At 36.0% G+C, this 20,987-nt stretch overlaps 1 pseudogene; it reads right to left on the bottom strand.

The window, feature by feature from the left end:
• Positions 1–19,521, bottom strand: part of LOC149192064 (protein rough sheath 2-like) — a 115,723-nt pseudogene extending 96,202 nt beyond the window's left edge.
• Between the last annotated feature and the right edge of the window lie 1,466 nt (positions 19,522–20,987).

Raw genomic sequence — 20,987 nt, 5'->3', positions numbered from 1 at the left:
TTGAGTCTTAGCAAAAGGGCTTCATATTCAGCCATGTTATTAGTGCATCGAAAATTCAACCTGTATGCATGTCCTTCAGCATGATCATTTTCTAGATTATATACCCAAATTCCTACCCCTGCTCCTAGTTTATTGACTGATCCATCAAATTCCAAGTACCAAAGGATTTCATGATTATATTTGGTATCAGGAGTCTTGGAAATTTGATTACTAGGGAGATTTGGATCTTCAGTTTCATGTGGTTTCCCTTTAGTGTGTGTTATATCAATTATTTCAAAAATTTCTTGAGCTTGAACACTAGATTTTTCATTTGTGAATTTTTCCTGTTGTAATGCTAAAGCCTTGACATTAGTTGGGGGATAAATTTTAGCATTGTATAGGATGAAAGAGTCCATGTCAGAATGCATAGAGTAGATGGGAAAGTTCTGGGGTTTTTCCTGGCTGCTCACCACGTATTTCACCAAATTTTCTTGATACAATCTCTTTGGCTGGCCGAATACTAAAATGGTAGCATAGGACATGTCCAGCTGTAAAGATCCCTAGAGCTTTGCACCCCAAGATCTAGACAACAACATGCCATATTTTGGTGGAATATCAGCTACCACTACATCCATTAAAATTGTCTTAGAAGGGTATTGAACTAATGATACACATAAATCTTTGATCAATCCTAGACATCTGACCTGGCTTGAATCAAAAGAGAACAAGACCTTGTATGGCTTGGTGATATCTAGGTCCAGCTTCTCCATCACAAATTTAGGCATCAAGTTATGAGAAGCACCAGAATCAAACATTGCATTATGAAGTATTTTATCATGAATATTCAGAGTTACATAGAAAGGAGGAACCCCTCCATCCACTGATTTTCCGTTTACCTCAGGGCCAAAAATTAGTTCAGGTTGGTCATCAAGGACATTTACTACATCTTTGTTTTCTGAATCTGAAGTGATCTGCTGATTTTTTCTCTATAAGCATCGTTTTTAGCCAATTCTGACAATTGAATTGCTATCTTTAGTTTGCCTATTTCGGTCTCAAGGTTGAAAGGTTTTTTTGTTTGTATTTTTGCATTTCAGGCATCAAGATTTTCTTTTTCTGCTATTTTTTCAGTGTCTTTCCCTTTTTCAGAAGTGCTGTTATGGGCTGAAGTTGTTTCTATGTCAATTTCTGGAGGTTCTTCCACATTTCCCTTAGGAGGAAAAGAAGTTGAAGGTTGTTTGTTAGGTTGTTGACTGTCTGATATATCTTCAACTGTTGGATTGTTTGAGTTAGGATTTGTTCTAGGAGGGGTCTGTGCTGGAGGATTCTTAATTTTAGCTTTGCTAGTTTTCTTAGTATCCTTCTATTTATTAGTTTCAGGAACATCTATCCTTTTGCTTCTGAGATTATATTGCTTGTGAACATCATAAATGGATGTGTCATATCCATCCCTAAAATCAAATGATTCACCTGATTGGATTTGGAATTGATTAAGAGTGTAAGCCTCTTGGTCTTCTTGGGTCAAGAAAATTTGTTGTTCACTATTGAGACCCATTAAGTTAATTTGAGTATCTTCTGTTGATTCACTGGAAGTTGAAGCTTCAACATAGTTTTCTTGGAATGGAGGTCTGATGTTTTGGTCAGGGCTAGCCTTTCCAGTATTCAGGTTCTGATTTTTTCTAAATTTTGGATTTCTCCCAGTATTGTTTGGTTGACCATCCAAAAGAGATTTCCTCTCAATTTTTTCTACTCTATCACCAATTCTATCCATTCCTTTGATTATAGCATCTAATTTTTTTCAAAGGCAGAAGGTTCTTCTTTGAAAGGTGTCCTCCTTTCAGCTCTAGCTAGAGCTCATTTAGAAATCAGGTCGGCCTCAACACTAACAACTATACTATGCATGTATTCTAAGCTTAGAGAAGCTCTTTCTTTAAGCTGGTATGCCATTTCAAAGTCAAATTCATGAGGAAATTTGATCAAGGCCAAGTCTGGTGGAGGTCTAAGATTTTTAGGAATAGCATTGTATACATTGTTAAATTTGGTGCAGTAATCTTGAACAGTTTCTTGTGGGCCTCTTTTCAAGTTTTCATATTATGATAAAATGTGGAGAGGGTCTTTCTTCTTTTCCCATCTGTTCAAGAAGGTCTGAAAAAGGGCATCTGGGTCAGTGATAGTGTTTGCAGGAAGTTCTCTAAACCATGTTCTAACATCTCCATTTAAGCTTTGGACAAAGACTTTCATTCTCACATCATCATCATCAATCTCATAGTTTTCAAAACAATAAGTCATTTTCTTGGTATTTTTTTGAGCTGTGTAAGTGCCAGTACCATCAAAATAAGTGATTTTACTTTGATAATCTTGAGGCATGGCTCCTAGATTTTCAGGTAGTTGCATGGGAGCATATCGGTTTGCCATATTTGCAGATATAAGAGTGACAGTTGGAAGAGCAGGGGCAACGGTGGAAATGTAAGTTGTGGATGGAGGAGTGGAAAAGATGGCTTGAAGTGCTAATGGTGAACTAGGAGAAGCAACAATAATGGAAGAAAGTATTGGTGCTTTTCCAGAAGTAAGCTTAGATTGGATAGGGTTCTGCTAATGTGTGTCAAGGGGTGAGCTAGCAGAATGTTCTTGGCTCAGCTGCCCTCTAAGGTTCTTAGGAATCAAGTTAGGATTCTCAAACACAGGTGGGGGATTTGGATCATGATTTAATCTAGTGTAACAGATCTTCTTCTTTGGAGCCAACTTCTGAGTATGTTTTTGGTTTTGCTTGTAATAGCTTAGGAATTTTTTAGATGAGGAGATTATGTATTTTCCTAAATATTTATTGACACAAGGAATTGATCAAGTATTTGGGACAACTGTTTAATACATAAACTATATTGGAGATAGACTAAAGTAGCATTTATTTACTCTTACAACTGCAAAACAAAAGTAGTTTCAAAGGCTACTCAGCTAACTTCAGGCTCTATCTGTAGCTTATGAAACAAACAGCAGTAACAAACAATTTATTCAGTCCCCAGTGGAGTCGCCAATGATGTTATCACTTAGGTTGTTCCCTAAAGTTGTAAGAAAAGGAATACGACCGAGGTAACCACAAAGCAATATTTTAGATACAGATTCTAGCCAATCTGCACCCAGAGAGGGCTCTGTCTTTATGATTTAACTTTGTTTTCATATGTGTTAGGCTAGTTATGAAGTGAAAAGGTTTTGTTTTTAGTTTTGGTTGGAGGAATGGAGATTCAATAGAATAGTGAGGAAAAACTAAAAAGTTTTAATTCACTGAGGATTATGCAGTCAAAGAAGTACAACTTCCTGGATTAAGTTTCTTACTAGAGGAGATATCACAGAGCAAGGTACTCAAATATAGAAGAATTTTAAGGCTTAAGTCAGATGGAATGAAGCCAATGGGTGAAGGGCAATTAAGAATCCTTCATCATGTTGACAGAGGGAAAATGGTTGACTACTGTTAAGGAGCAATTAAGAATTCCTTAGAAAATTATCAAGATGAAAGAATCAGGGGAAACAGGAGAAATTAAGAATTCATTGTTTATTCTAATTCTGAAGAAAACATTAATAATAATAAAGACTGAGCACAGAGTGCAATCAAGCAAATTTTGAGTTATTATTTTTCTCTATTATTCAGATTATGGAACATAGATGATAAAACATACAAACTGTAAAAAACAAGTTAGAAGGGACTTATTGATCCATAATATGATTCAAGAATTATGTAGCATGATCCTTAGCAACAATTTCTCATTCATTAAGCCAGAAAAAAATGGTTCCAACACCCATTTTATTCCAGAGTTCTTTAGTATTACAGTCAAAACTATGAACATCCACCACCAACCAAACCCAAATACTTTGTCTGGGGGGGTACTTATACAAAAATGTCAAAATATATTTACAAAATATCTGATAGAAAATAATATCTGATAACAATTAATGCGTTTTACATAGATAGAGACAGACAGTCTCGAAAATAGGGAGACAATAAATAGATGCAATAAATTCATGCTGCGCTGGTTGCTCTGTCTTTATGAGATGTACTGGAGGTAGGTTCTGCAATTTGGTTCATGGTCGTCTTCTGCTGATACTCTGTGCTAGTTATTCTACCTTGCGCAAACTTTCTTTGACTTTGATGTGATGCACTTTGACCTGCATGAGTATGATTCATTCCTGTGTTCTGCATTATAGTGGATGGTCCGAAATTTTCAATTTGACCAGAGATAAGTTTATAGGATTTCTAGCATGCTTTTCCACCACTCCTGTCTTGGTAATTTATGTCTTTGCAGCTTCTTTAGAGTTTCGTCAGTCTCTATGTACCTGAAGAAATTAGGTGGAATGGTGAAGAGATGCTTCACCTCATGCTCAATGGAAAACAAATTTTCCAGGCTATCATAGAGGGACTGGCCAGATGGAAGTGCTCTTTCTCCTGAAGTACTTGATGATGTATTAGCTTGGTTAACAACATATGTATTCAATTTATGTACATAGTCCTTGTGTTTCATCAGACGATCATTATTTCCCAGAGGACTTGGCAAACGTTTTTGATGCAGGACTGTAAACTTTTCTGTGAAAGAGTTAATCTCTACCTGCATGTCTTGGAATCTTCTGTCCAAATTTTGCATTAGAGTTCTCATGGTTAGAACTCTCTTGATGTCTACAATGGTGCATGTTCTATCTCTGATTTCTAGTGCTTCCAGTTCTTTACTGGTCTTGGTGTTTAAAAAATGTATTAGTCGGTTAGCTTGCTCAGGCATCTATCCCAATAAAGCTCTTGTTTTTTGAATCTGTACTTGGGCCACTTTTATCAAGTCAATCTACTCATAAATAGTTTGAATAGACCTCCATACATCACTAAGGGATTGATTGATGTTGTTCCACAAAATTCCTCTGATTTCTGCCAGAGGTTTATCTAGAGAGAGATCCTTTTCTAAGGCTCTTACCTTGTTCTCCAGTGTTTTGATCTCCCTTGTTTTATATGCCACATTCATATTGGATTTATCATAACTCTGTTCAACCTTTGCCAATTTTTCTTTTAATTGCTTCAACTCTTACACTTGCAGCTTCAATTCCTCCATGGCTTTTATTAATTTCTTTGTGCTCATAGCTGTACCGCTGCCTGGTGTTGTTGCTGTTGATGTTGCTCCTGTGATGACTTCTCCTGTTGTTGCTGGGACAGTGGGAGGAAATGTTGTTATGAGTGTGGAAGTGGTAGTAGTGACTATTGGAGCTACTTCAGGTGGCTGGGAGGTCGACTCTCCCTGCTTTTCTTGTAGAGCTTTCTCCAATGCCTGCTCTGTCTCACTCAATTTCTCATTCAGTCTCATGAGCAGGTCCATCATGTCCTCTTCAGATTTCTGTTGTACAACATCTACAGTTTGTGGATGCATAGAAGGAGGCATTTTAAGCTGTTTTCTCAACACAATGATGTCCTCTTCTTTCTTCCTCATCAGTGCCTTTATGCCTTTAGCATCTTTGGGATCATGTCCCAGTTCAATGATGATGTCCTCCAATAATTTTATCCTGTTGTCCTTAGCAAGAGAAGAGTCTTTCTCCAAATCTAACTGAGCAGAGGTATTATTTAAGGAATTTTGCAATTTATGAGCCAACATTGCTTTATCAGCTAGTGTGGAGTATGCCATCTCTCCAGTTTGTTTGTGCAGCTCAATCTGGTCTATTGGGTGAATGTCCTTGGCTAGGACCTCTAGATTTGTCCTAATGTAATCAGCTACTGATTGTGGTTGCTGCACCTTGGGCTTCAAATAACTCATGATCATTTTTCCCTCTTTTATGTCATATGCAAACATCAATATTTGCTACTTTATGGGGCCCATCTTAAGATATTGATTGTAAATCCGCAGCCTCAATGGATCATTTCTAGCCTTTATCTCTGTGAATGTTCTTTTAATGTCAGAGGTCTACTTGCCTAGTGGCCTAGTGGATCAAACCTCCACACTATGTTGCCTTTCTAGCTCCTACCTATGTGAGCTAGTTGATGTATCCACCACTAAGTCTGTTGGGTAACCCTCTCACCTCTTAAACTTTCAGTTGTTTATTCAATGATTTCCTCTTCTGACAAAGGATCCAATCTTTACCTTTTTGCGCTTGGTTGCTCAGTAGGTCCACTGATAGGTGTGGGATCTTCTTTGTCTCTTTTCTTGCCCTTTTCCTCATTTATAGGAGTCTGAAATGCGGGAATCTCTTCTGCTTTGGTCTGGACTGGAGGAATTTTCTCTTGCTGACCAGTCATTGCTTGTTGGTCCGTGCCTACCACTTTCTTGCCCTTAGAAGACCCAATAACTAGTGTGTTGGTTTCATGTACAGGCTGTTGTGAAGTTCCAGCAGAAGATGCACCCACTCTGGCTTACTAAGGTAGCTTGAAAGATACCTGTCCAAAAGAGTCCAGGTGAAGGGTTTTTTCTAAATATTTCATAGCCTGTTCCATCTTTTCTTGCTGAGTAAGTTCTTCTATTAATGTACCCTCTACCCACTCATCCTGATTAGCAAATTGTTCTACTTCAGGGATCCTATGATGTATGTAAGCTGATAGCTTGTTTCTTACTTTTTTGTCACTTATAAAGCTATTTGGTTCATATGGCACCCACCAAAAACTTTTCTTCAATTTAAGGTCTTCCCCTAATATCTTGTCAGCATCTTCCCATGCCTCCCTCTTGTTAATGATAAAAGGGCCTAATTGGTTTCTTAATCTCATCTGAGCCTTTTTCTTTACATTACAAAAGTGAGTTAAATCTACAATGATAAGGTGCCTGAAATAATCCAGTGCAAATAGTCTCATGGGCACATATCTGGGAAGCTTGTAAGGGCACAGTTCACAACCATATATTATGATTTCAGTGTGATTCTGGTAGAGGTACCAGTCACCTATTCTGTAGTTTTTGGAGAGTTGTAAAATCTTCTTTATATCACCAGAGAGCCTAGGAGGAGGAGCTCCTATCAATAGAGTGGACGCTGGATGTATAAACCAGTCAATGAATTCATAGTAGGTATAAGGGGATTCACAAAAATTGTGGAAGACCGAGGTCCAAAAGATCATAGACCTCCTCTCTCCTTTGGAATCCAACTTCCTGATGGGAAATAAAAAATTGTTTGGCTGATAGTATAGCAGAAGGTGATATATGAATGAGGTGTACTTGAAGACTCATTCTCTTTCCAGATTTATGAATTTCTCATTGATTTTATTGGCAATGAAAGAGGCATAATCATATTTGATAGTAGGGGGCTGTCATGGAGTAAACATTGACAACATAACTAAGATGGTCTCATCAACAAATTCACTGGTTTTGAATCCCAAGATATAGGATATCATGTCAAGAATAAGCCTTCCAGTTTCAGTAAACCATGAATGCACATAGGGAGGTGGGCTTTTGGGCTGGAAATCTTGTTTCATGAATAATTGAGCAATTCGGGTTATTTCTGCACTGGGCAATTAAGATCCTTGCTCAAGAAAAAATCCCATGGAAAAAGGACCAAGGGGCTGAGCTAGATGGAAGTGTAACATCTCATTGATAGATTCAACAGTTATGTAAAAGAGAACAGTTTGGGATGGGGTGATAACTGCTTTACTAATAGGGTCATAATTGGCACAGCATTGGTGGATAATATCTGGGAACACATTGACTGAGGGAAGGTAATACCTGGGGAGATTGGATTCCCATATTCCAAGGATATCAGAGTTACTCAGATGACTATTCCTAATTTTTCAAAATGCCTGGAGATGGTTCATATCACTAGATAACTCTTTAATTTGAAAATCTCTATCAGCCAAGGGTAACCAATCCTGTTCTTTATGAGGTGCATTGAGGGGCACGACATTCAGGGCCACAGGGGCTTCCATGTTTGTTTGCTATGTTTTTTGATCTGGAGGTCAAGTTTTTGTGGAGAAAATGGGCAAAATAGCAGTTCTGGGTGTTTTGTCTCAGATTTATGGATTGAATTTAGCTTGAATTCGGCTCTCTGGGAAAAATTTACTAAGGAAAAATGAAATTACAGTTTCACGAGGAAAATTGGGGCAAATACCTAATTTTTAGAGGTGAATAGTGCAAACGCAGGTTGACTGACGAGCTGCGGAGCAGGATGCTTGGACCTTATTTGGCTAGATGGCGGACTGGATGCTTCTGCAGTTGCTTATACGTAGTTTGCATGAAATATTTTTGTAGCAAAAATGGGTGAAAATGACACTTTCTCGACTTTTTAACAAATTCTAGCTTCCACGGGGCTTTTGGCGCTTTTTGGTCGGATGATGTCATCGGGGTGTGATGTCTTGTCATGATGCGGGGGTACGGGGGGATGATGTGGCAATGATGTGGTGATGACATCAACAGACAGGGTCAGCGGGAGGGCGGTAAGTGGTATTGACCCGTACCGCTTATCAGCCAGAGTGGTTTGGGGCGGGGAGGCAGCGAGCACGGCAGGATGACGATGCTTGTCCCCAGTACAGCGGCAATATCGCCAGCCCCCCAGGAGTTAAACGATTGGATGGAAGGGGGTGCACGATATAAGCGTGGACCGTCTAATGAGCGGGCTCAGATCTAACAGCTAGTGCTCACTAGAGGCAACATAGGGTTACAGCGTGAGACCGATTCAATATATTTAAAATTTATAATACATCGAGGAAATTTATCATTGGTTTGTGATGCTACAGGTTTGGTTATTGATTAACCAAAAGTTAATCAATCCCATGTTTGCACATGAAGGGTTATTATAAGGTTTCAAACAAACCTTTAATCCCCACTCTCATAATAATATGGTTTATATTTAAACCTGGGCAGGGTATGTAGAATATAGGGATCTTAATGTATTAATAATATATGCGAAAGGGGATTTTATATAAGGGATTTATATAATGAAGTTAGCAGTTAATATGAATATGGTTTATGAACTAGGAAGTGTTGAGTCTAATGTTTGAGAAACTTAGGCTAAGGGAATGAAAAGGGTTTTACACAAGAAATGTGGCTTCTTTGCCTAAAGTAAAAATGAGGTTTTACTTAGGACCCTTTTTTTTTATGAAATGAGATGGAGTCATTTAGTGATATTAAGCAGATATTAATATCCTTGGGGGGAGGTTAGTAGTGATTTGGGAGAAGTGTGAAGGGAAGTTAGTCATGCCTCACTTGATTTGTAACCAGACAGTTGTCATGGTACTTATGATAACCATAAGATGAATATCTTTGAGAGACAAAGTTAAACATAAACATGCTTCTGCAACACCAAAACTACCCACCCAGCCTATTATATCTAACATTTTTTGTTCTTCTTTCATGGGTGCACTTGCACTAGCAAACCTATCTAGATCTACACTTATTTCTTCCAAGGGCTCAGATTTAGCAGTTGAGCACCTTTGCTTCTCTACCTAACTATTTATCTACCAAGTTTTAAACAGTTTGGACAAATTTTATTCTCTATCTCTAAAACACGAAATTCAAATATGAACTGGCCAGGATTAAGCTGTTTGGCCATTCATCAATTGCAGTATAAAGTTCAACAAACTGCACATGAAACTTTATTTATAGAACATGAAATAGTAGTGGCATTTGGACTTTCACACTTTCCTGGTCCTTTTCTTTGGGGTTCATTTCTTTCATTTTTTATTTTGACCACTTCATTCTTTTTACCCTTTGATCCTTATTTTAGGGTATACCCTCTATTATTTTTTTATTTTTTGATCTTTTCAAAATATGGAAAACCTTTGCAGCAGGGAAAGGATGAACATATTAGGGACTTCTAACCAGTCAATCATGAAATATGACACCTATTGGTATAGGAGCATAATAGGTTCTCCATCCTACAACCATAATGGCACCTAAATCTGCTCCTGTGATCAATTCATTGCTCAATCCACCTATTGATCTAGACCATATCCCACTTGTTGACCAAGATTATAAAATCACTAAAACAGTGTGCGAATTCAACTTGTTCAAATTGTGTTGTTGATTTCGAGACAATTTCCTTGACTAATTCGATGAGATACATCTTTGGAAATCCAGACTCCCTCTGTTTGTTGTTCCCCAATCCTATCATTTTCTTGAGTTTTTCCTGAGATTCCAAGCCTCTTACCTTGCAAGAAAGAGGGAAATTATATCCCCAAATGGTGAAATTCTCTTCACCATCACAACTGACAGCATTAATCAAACGTTGCAAGTTCCCCACTATGACTCCCTCTCCCTTTCTCCATGGAAGCTCTCATAGAAATCTACCAAAAGTTAACTTCCCCCCTGAGAGCTTCCATCTTTGAAATCTTCCTCCCTGAAGATTCCCAACTCCCTAAGAAAAATACCCCATATCCCTCTTCTATGTTCCCTGAAAGGAGAAGACACATTATTTATGTTTTGTCACCCATTCTTGGCTACTATTCAGGTGAGTCAGTAGATGAGCCTATTCTAGGCTTTCTGTCCACCCTTTCTTTAGAAGAAGGACCATCGATCACCTTTGACTATGGTCTCTTCTTATAAAATTTAATTCATGAACAATTCCTTCATTCTTTAATTGAAGGAATGTCCAGATATTCATCCATTCTTATGTATATGTTTATATTCTTCCAAGAAGATAAGTTTCCATTCTTAGTGCAGAAATTGGATCAACAAGGAGAGCCATAGTCAGTTGTTTTGTGGACTTTTTTAGTTAGAAAACAATCCCAGGAATAGATCTTTACGGAGTTCATAGACCAATTTGTATATCAAACCAATTTTTTTTTAAGTGGCTAGTAGGTTCCAAGGATCAATGAAGAAGTTTATAATGTTTTGTAGCTCAGTGAACATGTCACAATAGGGTATTGTTACCTTTACCAATCATTCACAAAAATTAGAGTGTATGGTTAAGAGTTGCTACCATACAAACTGCCCAAATATGTGCCAATGGGGATATTTTCCTTCGAATATATCAGACAGATAATTCATTATGACAATATTCATTTTGTGGCAGCTAAGAAGAAATCCTAGTTCATGATTACGACAGAAGTTTGACCATTCATTTGCAATAGTGGAGCAACAGGGGAGGAAGTAGACCTCCTGCTGAAACAATTGAACTTTCCTCTCAGCTTCACTTAGACTTATGAACCCTTTGGGGTAATTTCCAAGTTGAGAGTAGAACAAAAAACTACACCATATGTACACACTCAAAGGCCTGATATTGAAAAATATATGAACCAGCACACCTAGGTGGAAAACATGTTGCAGGAGGTCGAAGAGAAGGTACATTCAAGGACATCGTTAGAGACTCCAATACCCAAAGAGAAAACAGATAAGAGAGAAAGAGATGATGATTCTCCAGTAACTAAAATATCAACTAAGGAATTTAAAATATACATTAAGAAGCTTAAATATGGCTCCGGTTCTGAGATAGAATTTCCGTCACTGGAGGACACACAAGGCACTATCATGCTCTCAGGTTTAAAGACTTCCAAGCTATACAGTGGAACTACAAAATCTCCATCATCTTCCTCAGTTACAAAAGTTATTCCAGCTACTGTCCCTAAGACACCTAAAACATCTACAAAGCAGAGTCAGGTCAACATTTTTCATAGATACAATGAAATCAAGTAGAGGAATGAGGCCATTCATGAAAATATAGTAGCTGATTTCAGAAAGAAATCCTCTTCCATTCAGCACAAACTCTTGCATCATATGATACTGAAAAAGGAAGAGTGCATATGGCATTCTTGCAGGTCTAGGTCCCTCAACCAAAGTCAATAGTAGATTCAAACATACCACTTTTGAATTTGTGGCAAAGGATGTACATCCTTTGGATCAAATAGATATGCACAGGCAGACATGAGAGATGGTATATTCAAACTTTCACTCAAAATGACATCACTACCTCAAAACTACATTTTACTCTAAATAATGTGCAGTATCAACTCAAATTGGAGAAAATCTCATCACTTGCGAAAGATAACAGAATCAAATACTTGGAGGAAATGGTGGTCAAAGAAGGCCTTGATTGAGAGAATGCAAAATCTATAGAAGAAATAATCAGAAAGAAGGATGTTGATATTGCAGTTTTAAAGAAGCAATTGAAGCTACCAGCAATAGAATACCCCTAGCCTAAATAACTTGCAGATACATAGCTACAAAAGGAAGAGATGTTAAAGATGCTAGTGGAGCAAGGTGCCTAGATTAAAGGAATGGAAGCATAAATGGATAATCTTATAAAGAAAAAGGAACATAATTCACAGCTTCCAGTTGTTCCTCTTCATGCAGTTCCAATCTCATCTTCGCTATAGAAATTTGTCCCTACAACTACTACTACAACAGGAGCAACATCCTCAACAGTGTTTCCCACATCAGTTGTGGATGACTCAATGAAATTAACTCAGTCTATGGAAAACATGACTATACAAGAAGAAGAGTTAAAGAAACTAAAACTCCAGATAAAAGTTTTATAGGAGCATAGTCTAAAGTTTGAGAACACTTATTTAATAGAAACATAGAAGATCTAGACACTTTCCTAAAGAGTGCATCAAATGGAAGAAGACTGTGCCATGGGAAAAACATTGGCACAGGTGAAAGAACATATATGGAAAACAATTAATGAGGACATGGGAGAAATTTGGCCTTCAATCCAGATTATTTTTAAACAGAAGGAACTTTTTGAAAGGTCGACTAAAGCCATTGAGAAGGTTTGAAAGCAACTAGGAGACAAACCAAATGAAGCCACTGAGCTGACTAAATTTATAAATTCCAAGAACAGCTAAGAATTGGAAGAATTAGAAATTAAAGATAGGACTGACACAATTTTGGAAGTGATTAAAGTGATGACTAAAAGGAACTTGATGAGACAGCTTGAAGAGAAGTGTCAAAACATGAACATAGCCATACAAAGATTCTTTTCCAAGCTAGAGCCTCTCTACAAGAAAGGACATCCAAACCTGTTAGTGATTAATGACAAGCTCAATACATGGTTGTATTACATTGCACAAATTATTTACAAGGCAAGACACAGCTTGAAAGTTACAGCTGAAACACTCAACATGATAAGAAGGGTGTTCCTGGAAGCACTATCATTTGATCTTGACATCCAGTATGCAGTTCCAAACTTGTTCACCACTCGACCAAAATTTTCTAGGTATATTGAAGTTGATGAAGTGTATAGGAAATTAATGAATATGAATATCCCAAGCGAGCAGTTTTGGGATAAACTCTGTGAATTACTAGAGTAAAATGTAATTGAATGACACAACTCAACATTATAGCACATCCATTTTTTTAGCACCAGACAACCAATTGTTCCTTCAATTCAGTGCCACCACTTCAGGCAGTTCGATTTTCCTCATTTCATTGTAATAATTTAGCTTAATTCAGTCCTATCATTTTGTAGATGCATCCTTGTCATCCTGACATGAAATTTTTTAAATTAGCTATGAATACTTCAATCATTGAAGTAGTAGAGGTTGGTTTTTGTATGAATAAACACTATTGTATATCTTTCTCTGAAGCATCAACAGATTTTACAAAAGTAACATAGAAGCTCTTTCACAAGATTCCTCTGTCAAGTTGTTTGGTGAAGTAAATCTATTTGTTTTATGTGTTTATTTCTCTCTGTTATAGCACATGAATGTTTTCTAAATCTAAATTACTCAATAGATAAATAAAGGGCAGAATTTGTTTAAAGCTACACTCTGCACCTGGATATGAATATTTTTTATTTTTTCTTCTTATCTTTGGATATAGAATTTAGGTAACAACACTCTATATTTTAAAGTGAACCTTGTTTTCTCCTTCTTCTCCATTTCACAGACTTTAAAGAATCCAATTAGTTTAGCTACCTTTCCTTGTGAGATCTATCTATAGATACTATAGTTAATATGTATTTTATGTAACAAACTTTTTAGCCCAATGAAAATCTAAGTTATCAACCAAGCATTGAAATAGAAATCAAACCCGAAACTTCATAACTAGCCTAATATTCAATCAAACAAAGTTAAATCTTACAGAGATAGCCCTCTCTGAAGCTGTCAGGGCTAGATCCCACCTTCCAAATTTGGTTTGTGGTTACCTTGGTGATTTTCTTCTGCAACCTCAGAAAATTACTGAGTTCTAACATCAGGTACAAGAGAAGGGTAGGTTGGTTTAAAAAAATAAAAAAAATTCAATACCAGATTTGAATAGTTTAAGAAGGGGCATGCCTTCATGTTGGGATTGAAATAAAAGGTTAATAGATCTAGATGTTTATAAAGAAATACTAACTATGGTACAAATGATGGTAAGTTCCTCAATATGTTAGGAGACTTATATGGTACTAATGGGCCCCCGAATTAGATAAAAATTAAGGTCTATTTAACCTTTCCTAGGCACAATTAACATTTCCTTGTCCCTAATGCATTTTCCAGCTTTAATATGTTCCTATGAAGGTTAGATATGATTGCCATTTCTTTTGTGCCTCATGCACTTAACGTGCAGGATATTGAGAATATTTCATGCAAACCACAAGAAACTTGGTCTAGATAAAAATAAGGGACTTTCTCCTTGCTACAGGATGACCAAAACTTGTTTGGGTTAGAGAAATCATTACTCTCCCTTGTAGTTGAAAGGTCACAGGAACTAGATTCTATTTTATAGGATTTTTGGGGGGAATAAGTCCTCTCTTAAAGGAGGCTACCCCTCAGTTGTTTTTGTATAAATATGAGGCTTGAGTAGCCCATTATAGGATAACTTTTAGAGGTTAAAGTTAGCAGTAGTTAGTGAAGGATTTTTCCTAACATTTTAGTTCCATAATATTTCATGTATGAAAACATTTGTTAATTAATAAGAATCACTCTTTGGTTTCCATATTGATTTTTCTTTAGGTACCCCAAATAGGGCCCAACCCAAGTACTGAGGCCCCTTCTTTCTACTTTATTTTCCATGCATTATTTCAACTAATCATTTCAACGATAATTATTTTATGAAATTTAGTATTATTTCTTATTCATAGATCATTGGAGGAATGAGACCAAGGAAAGTGACAAAATAATAAGAACAAAAAATTTCCTAGCAAGTCACCCATAAATATACTACGTCAATATACTATTCTAGCCCAAACGCACTTAACTATAGAGTTCTCATGAGCCCTAATGCATTATTGTTGGTGCAATCCAAGTTCTTTAGGAAATAAAACTTAATGGATAAAAAAAGGAATATATCACAATGTAAAAATGTCTAAGAATATGACACATTGTGTAAGAGAAATATTTCAAAAGAGAACAATATAAAAAGAAGAAAGATATTGTTATTGAATGTGAAATATATTGTAAGACTACATTAGGAAAAAAATTTGCTTTAGTCTATGGTTAAGTCTCGTATTTATACATTTTATGGGGATCTTTCACCAAGAGCCATGCCTCTCATTACATTTAAAATGCCATGGGTAAATACTATGGTTTACAAAATCCATGGATGAATACCATGTGAAAATATAATAAATTAAGATACCATGGGTAAATATAATAAATTAGAATACCTAACAAGAATGAGAAAAAACATGGAGGAGAGATTTCTCTTCTCAATATTCAAAATGGTTAAATAGATTACATTGTAAACATAAACAATAAATGATAGAAGTAGAACTTGACACCTATGGAGTAGAATTGAAGTAAAACTGAATTGTCTACGACACCTAGTAGACAACAAAATCAAATGAGATGACACATAACCGGCAGTGAGATTAATATCTCAACATACGCTCCTAAATTCAACTGTTACATTTAGAGTTACTTATAATGCGTAATTGTTCTCTTTTAAAATCAAATACATTCCTGCTCAGTGACCTTGTGAAAATATCTACTAGTTGATCTTTGGAACCACAAAAGAAAGTACTATGTCACCTTCTTTGGCAAGCTCATGAATCAAATGAAGAAAAGTGTCAATGTGCTTGCTCTTTTTTTGAAAGCATGACTTTTTGATAAAGAAATTGTTGAACTGTTACGATAGTATATAGGAGTTGACTCCTTCTGAATATTGGAAATGTCTTTCAATAATCTTCTCAATCGCATAGCTTGAAATTTTTTTGAATTTGATGCTACATATTCTCCCTCTGCAGAAGATATTGAAATGATTGATTGTTTCTTGGATGCCCATGAAATTAGATTGTTTCCAAGATGAAAAGCATAACCTAAAGTGATTTTGCGATCATCTAAACTCCTCGCATAATCACTGTCTGTATAACCTGAAAGTGAACAATTTTCAAAACATGTATATAACAAACCATAATCTATTGTATGTCTAATATATCTTAGGATCATTTTCGCAACATTCCAATGAGTGATCTTAGGTGACTGCATAAACCTGGAGACAAAACTTCCTACAAACATAATGTCAGGTCTAGTTTCAGTTAGATATAACAAACTACCGACTACGCTTTTATACATTGTGGAATCAACTGGTGGTGCTACATCTTCTTTTCTCAGTTTGGTGTCTTGAGAAAATGATGTATCTGTAGGTTTGAAATTGGTCATTCTAAACTTTTGGATGATATCAATCTCATATTTTGTTGACCAACAAAAATTCCATTAGCAGATTGGTGAATTTAAATGCCTATGAGGTATTTCTTGACTCCTAGATATGTCATATCAAACTTCTTTTGCATTGCTGCTTTGAAATATTCTAAAATCATGTTTCCTGTATGAAGAAGATCATCTACATAAAGAAATCCAATAATAATTTTACCTTCATGCATTTTGGTATACAAAGTTGGTTCATGGTTGCTTCTACAAAAACCACTTTTGATGAGATAGGTGTCAATGAGATTGTATCAAGCTCTAGGAGCTTGTTTCAAACCATACAAATATTTCTTCAATTTGTACACCTTATGCTCCTATCCTCAAACTTAAAATCCATGAGGCTTCTCTACATAAATGTTTTCCTACAATATAACATTTAGAAAGGTAGATTTTAAATCAAGTTGATAGACTTTCCATTTGTGTTGAGCTGTTGTGGACAAAATGGTTCTGACAGTATCTAACCTTCCTACTGGAGCAAAGGATTCACCATAATTGACACCAAATTGCTGTGAGAATCCTTTTGCAACCAAACTTGCCTTATGTTTCTCAATCTCTCCTTTTTCATTTATCTTGGTCTTATATACCCATTTTACCAATTATGGTTTTGTCTTTTGGGAGATCAGCTAATTCCCAAGTCTAATTCTTCTCTATGGAAGCAATTTCTTGGTTCATTGCATCTACCCAATGCTTTTCTTTAACTGCTTCTTCAAAATGAGTTGGTTGAGATGAAAGAAATGCAAACATATTATGTTGGTCAAACTCATGCTCTTGCTCATATATTTCTCTGATGCTTCTTGTTTTCTGATTGTCTTCTGAAGATGTTGAATCACTGATGGATTCACTACTTGAAGATGTATCATTTTCAGAATGGTATGTCTCTTCTTCAACCTGCAATATTGGTAGTTGTCGTGGATAAAACTACTGATTTGAAGCTTCATCAACTTGATCAGACCAAGATTTATTTTCAGAATTTTGTACATCTCTGCTTAAAAAAAACTTCTTCGTAACTAGATTATAAAGTCTATAGGCCTTTGAATTCTCACTACAACCAATCGAAATACATCTTTCACTCCTATCATCAAGTTTCTTTCTTAGTTGCTCAGGAACATGTGAAAATGCTAATGATCCAAAAATTGTAAAGTGAGATACATTTACCTTTTTACGATCCTATGCTTATTGAGGCACTGTATCTTAGAGATTGGTTGTTGGAAATCTATTGCAAACATACACTATTGTTGAAACTAATTTAGACCAGTAGTTATTTGAAAAATTCTTCTCACAAAGCATACATCTAACCATATTCATGAGTGACTGATTTTTCCTTTCTACAACTCCATTCTGCTATGGAGTATATCTTGCTATATTCTGCATTATCATTCCTTGTTGTTGACAAAAATATTTGAATTCATTTGAGTTTTACTCTCCTCCTATGTCTTATCTGAGTACTTTCAAAGGATTTCCACTCTTCTTTTCTTCTTCTGCTTTGAATTCTTTGAACCTTGAGAATGTATCTGATTTATTTTTGAGAAAATACACCCATGTCTTCCTGCTATAATCATCAATGAATGTCAGAAAATAAATACTACCACCAATGGACTGTGTTTGCATTGGACCACATAAATATGTATGAACAAGTTCTAAAGGCTCTTTTTCTCTAGAGGAAGATGTGGGAAAGCTATCTCTTTTATGCTTGGACATAACACAAATTTCATAATTACACTCTTTTTCATTCATAGTAGGGAGACCAATGATGATTGATTGTTTATGAAGTTGACTGAGAATCTTGAATGGGATATGGCCATATCTAGAATGCCATAGCTAAGATTCATTTATTCTTGACACAATCTAGACTAAAGACTATGAGAGATTTCAACTTCTAAGTGTCAAAGGAAACATCCTATTCTTGGTTTTTTCAACCTTTGCTATCAGTCTTCTATTGGGAGGTTTTTCAAAGATATAACATATGTTCCCTTGAAATATTACATCATAACCATGTTCCATCAATTGTCCTACACTAATGAGGTTATTCTTCAGATTTGGAACAAAGTAAACATCAGGAATGTATTTATATTGATTCTATTTAGTAAGAATAGGGACAATACCTTTACCTTAAGCTTTAATGTAAGAACAATCTCCAAGAGCAATTTCTGATGTTATGGAAGCATCAACATAAGAAATCAGTTTTTGGTTACCTCTCATATGATTGATGCAGCGTCTCTCCAGCAACCTAATATCCTTGTTGTGCATGTCTTCAAAAATATGGCAGGAAAGAAACATTGTTTCAGAGGATTCTCCTTCATTGTTGGAGAGATGGACATTGACTCTTTTCTGATCTGATTGTTTATTTCTACATTCAAGTTCATAATACCCAAATTTCTTACAGAAATAACATTGGACATTATATCTTCTCCATGGTATACTTATTTGAGTATCGTTTTGTGGAGGTCTCCATTGCTCTACTACACGATGATGTTATGATCTACCTCTGTTTTAGCCTTTCCTCGCTTGTTTCCACTTATGAATCCTCTGCCTCTGCCTCTGACAAATGAGTGTTGTGATTTGAAAACTTGTTCCATGGAATCTTATGCCAAGTTGAGTCTTGTTTCATGTGCCAGAAGTGATCCAGTCAACTGTTCTACTGAGAAAGTTATAAAATCTTTGGAATCCAGAATGGTTGTTACAATCATGTCATATTTCTTGGGCAAACTTCAATGGACTTTTTGAACAATTTTCTAATCTGAAATGGTTTCACCGATGAGCTTGATCTGATTGACTATTCCCATGACTCTACTCATGAATTGATCCACATCTTTTCTATCATTCATATTTAGGGTTTCGAACTGTGATCTCAATGTCTGTAATTTCACTGTCTTTACTATATCATTACCTTGATACACAAATTTCACAATTTCCAAAGCTTCATGTGTTGTGGATGCACCAGTTACCTTGTCGAAAATAGAGTCATCGACTGAATTTTGTATCCAACATTTGGCTCTATGTTCTTTCTTTCTAAGTTCAGTAGCTTCATTCCTCTGATTATTGGACATGGCCGCTAATGCTTCTTGGGTCAGCTCTACATAGGCAGTCTAAAGTGTATCCCAACACTCTTGAGCTTGTAGGAGTGTCTTAATTCTTAAAGACCAAAACTCGTAATTTTTGCCAAGAAGAGTCGAGGTATATGGAAAAGTACTAGAGGAGGCCATTTATTCAAATACAAATTTTCTTGCCCTTTTATATTTAAAAAAAGAATATCCTTAAATGCACTGCCTTTGAATTCAGTGAGCCAAAAATTCAAATTTAAACTTTTTTCATGTGCGCTACTCTGGCGGGATCTACTGCGCTCAGTTCTTTAAATCCATGGGGTGCGAAAATATTGATAATTCAACAAGTTTGAAATTTTACGACTTTGTGTGTAGCTTGTTCTTAGTTGAGCTGCGAATATCGTGTTCTAAGCCTATTTTACAACTACATAATTGCTCTTTTCTACTCGGCTTCTCACAATTTTTCTTTGCAAGCCCAAACGATTTGAAACGCTACTCTCTGTGGAGTCTTATCTGACGTGTTCTGATACCATGAAAAAGAATGAGAAAAACGTGGAGCAGAGATTTATCTTATAACTATTTAAAATGGTTAAATAGATTACATTGTAAACATCAGCAATAAATGACAGAAGTAGAACTAAAGTAAAATTGAACTGTCTACGACACCTGGTTGACAACAAAATCAAATGAGATGACACCTAACCAACAACGAGATTAATATCTCAACACTACCATGGTTTAAAAAATCCATGGGTAAATACTACAGATGAGTATTATAATTACGATGGTAGAATTACAATCATCTTGCTATTAGATTCTCACTTTAATATTATGATTTATTTGATTTATTATCATGCATCATCCATGATTTTAACAAACATTGATATAAAAATAGTTATTAACTACGTTAATTATTTTCCACCTAGATCAATCGTCACGTGCTATTAGATTCTCACTTTAGTATTAAGATTTATTTGATTCATTATCATGCATCATCCATGGTTTTAACAAACATTGATATAAAAATAGTTATTAACTACGGTAATTATTTTCCACATAGATCAATCCTCACCCCCATTCCCTTGGGGAAGCCTTTATTGAATAGGAGCATAATTGTGGGTTTGTGAATGACCAAACATCAAGTGTTGTTGGAGACAAGGGTTTCTCCTGGTTGACCCATAACTATGGGTTTGTGGATGACCCTTAACCATGATGAACAAAGATCTGAGGATATAGATACATTGTAATGCTTGTGGGCCAACTTTGATGTTGATAGTGTGTGGCCTATAAAGTGGACTTCAGTGGCAACGGTTTTGTGCGGTTGACCCATAACCATGATGAACAAAGATCTAAGGATAAATATACTTTGTAATTCTTGTGGGCAACTGTGCTTCCGATAGTGTGTGGCCTAGCAAATGGACTTCAGTGGCAAGGGTTTTTTGTAGTTGATCTATAACCATGTTGATATAGTT

This window comes from Pinus tabuliformis, chromosome 2_2, assembly GCF_031772625.1.
Source record: "Pinus tabuliformis cultivar Carrire ecotype Pingquan chromosome 2_2, CPIR1, whole genome shotgun sequence".
NCBI classification, from domain to species: Eukaryota; Viridiplantae; Streptophyta; class Pinopsida; order Pinales; family Pinaceae; genus Pinus; species Pinus tabuliformis.
Note: the sequence above shows the minus strand (reverse complement) of the source record. Positions and strands in the feature narration are given on the sequence as shown.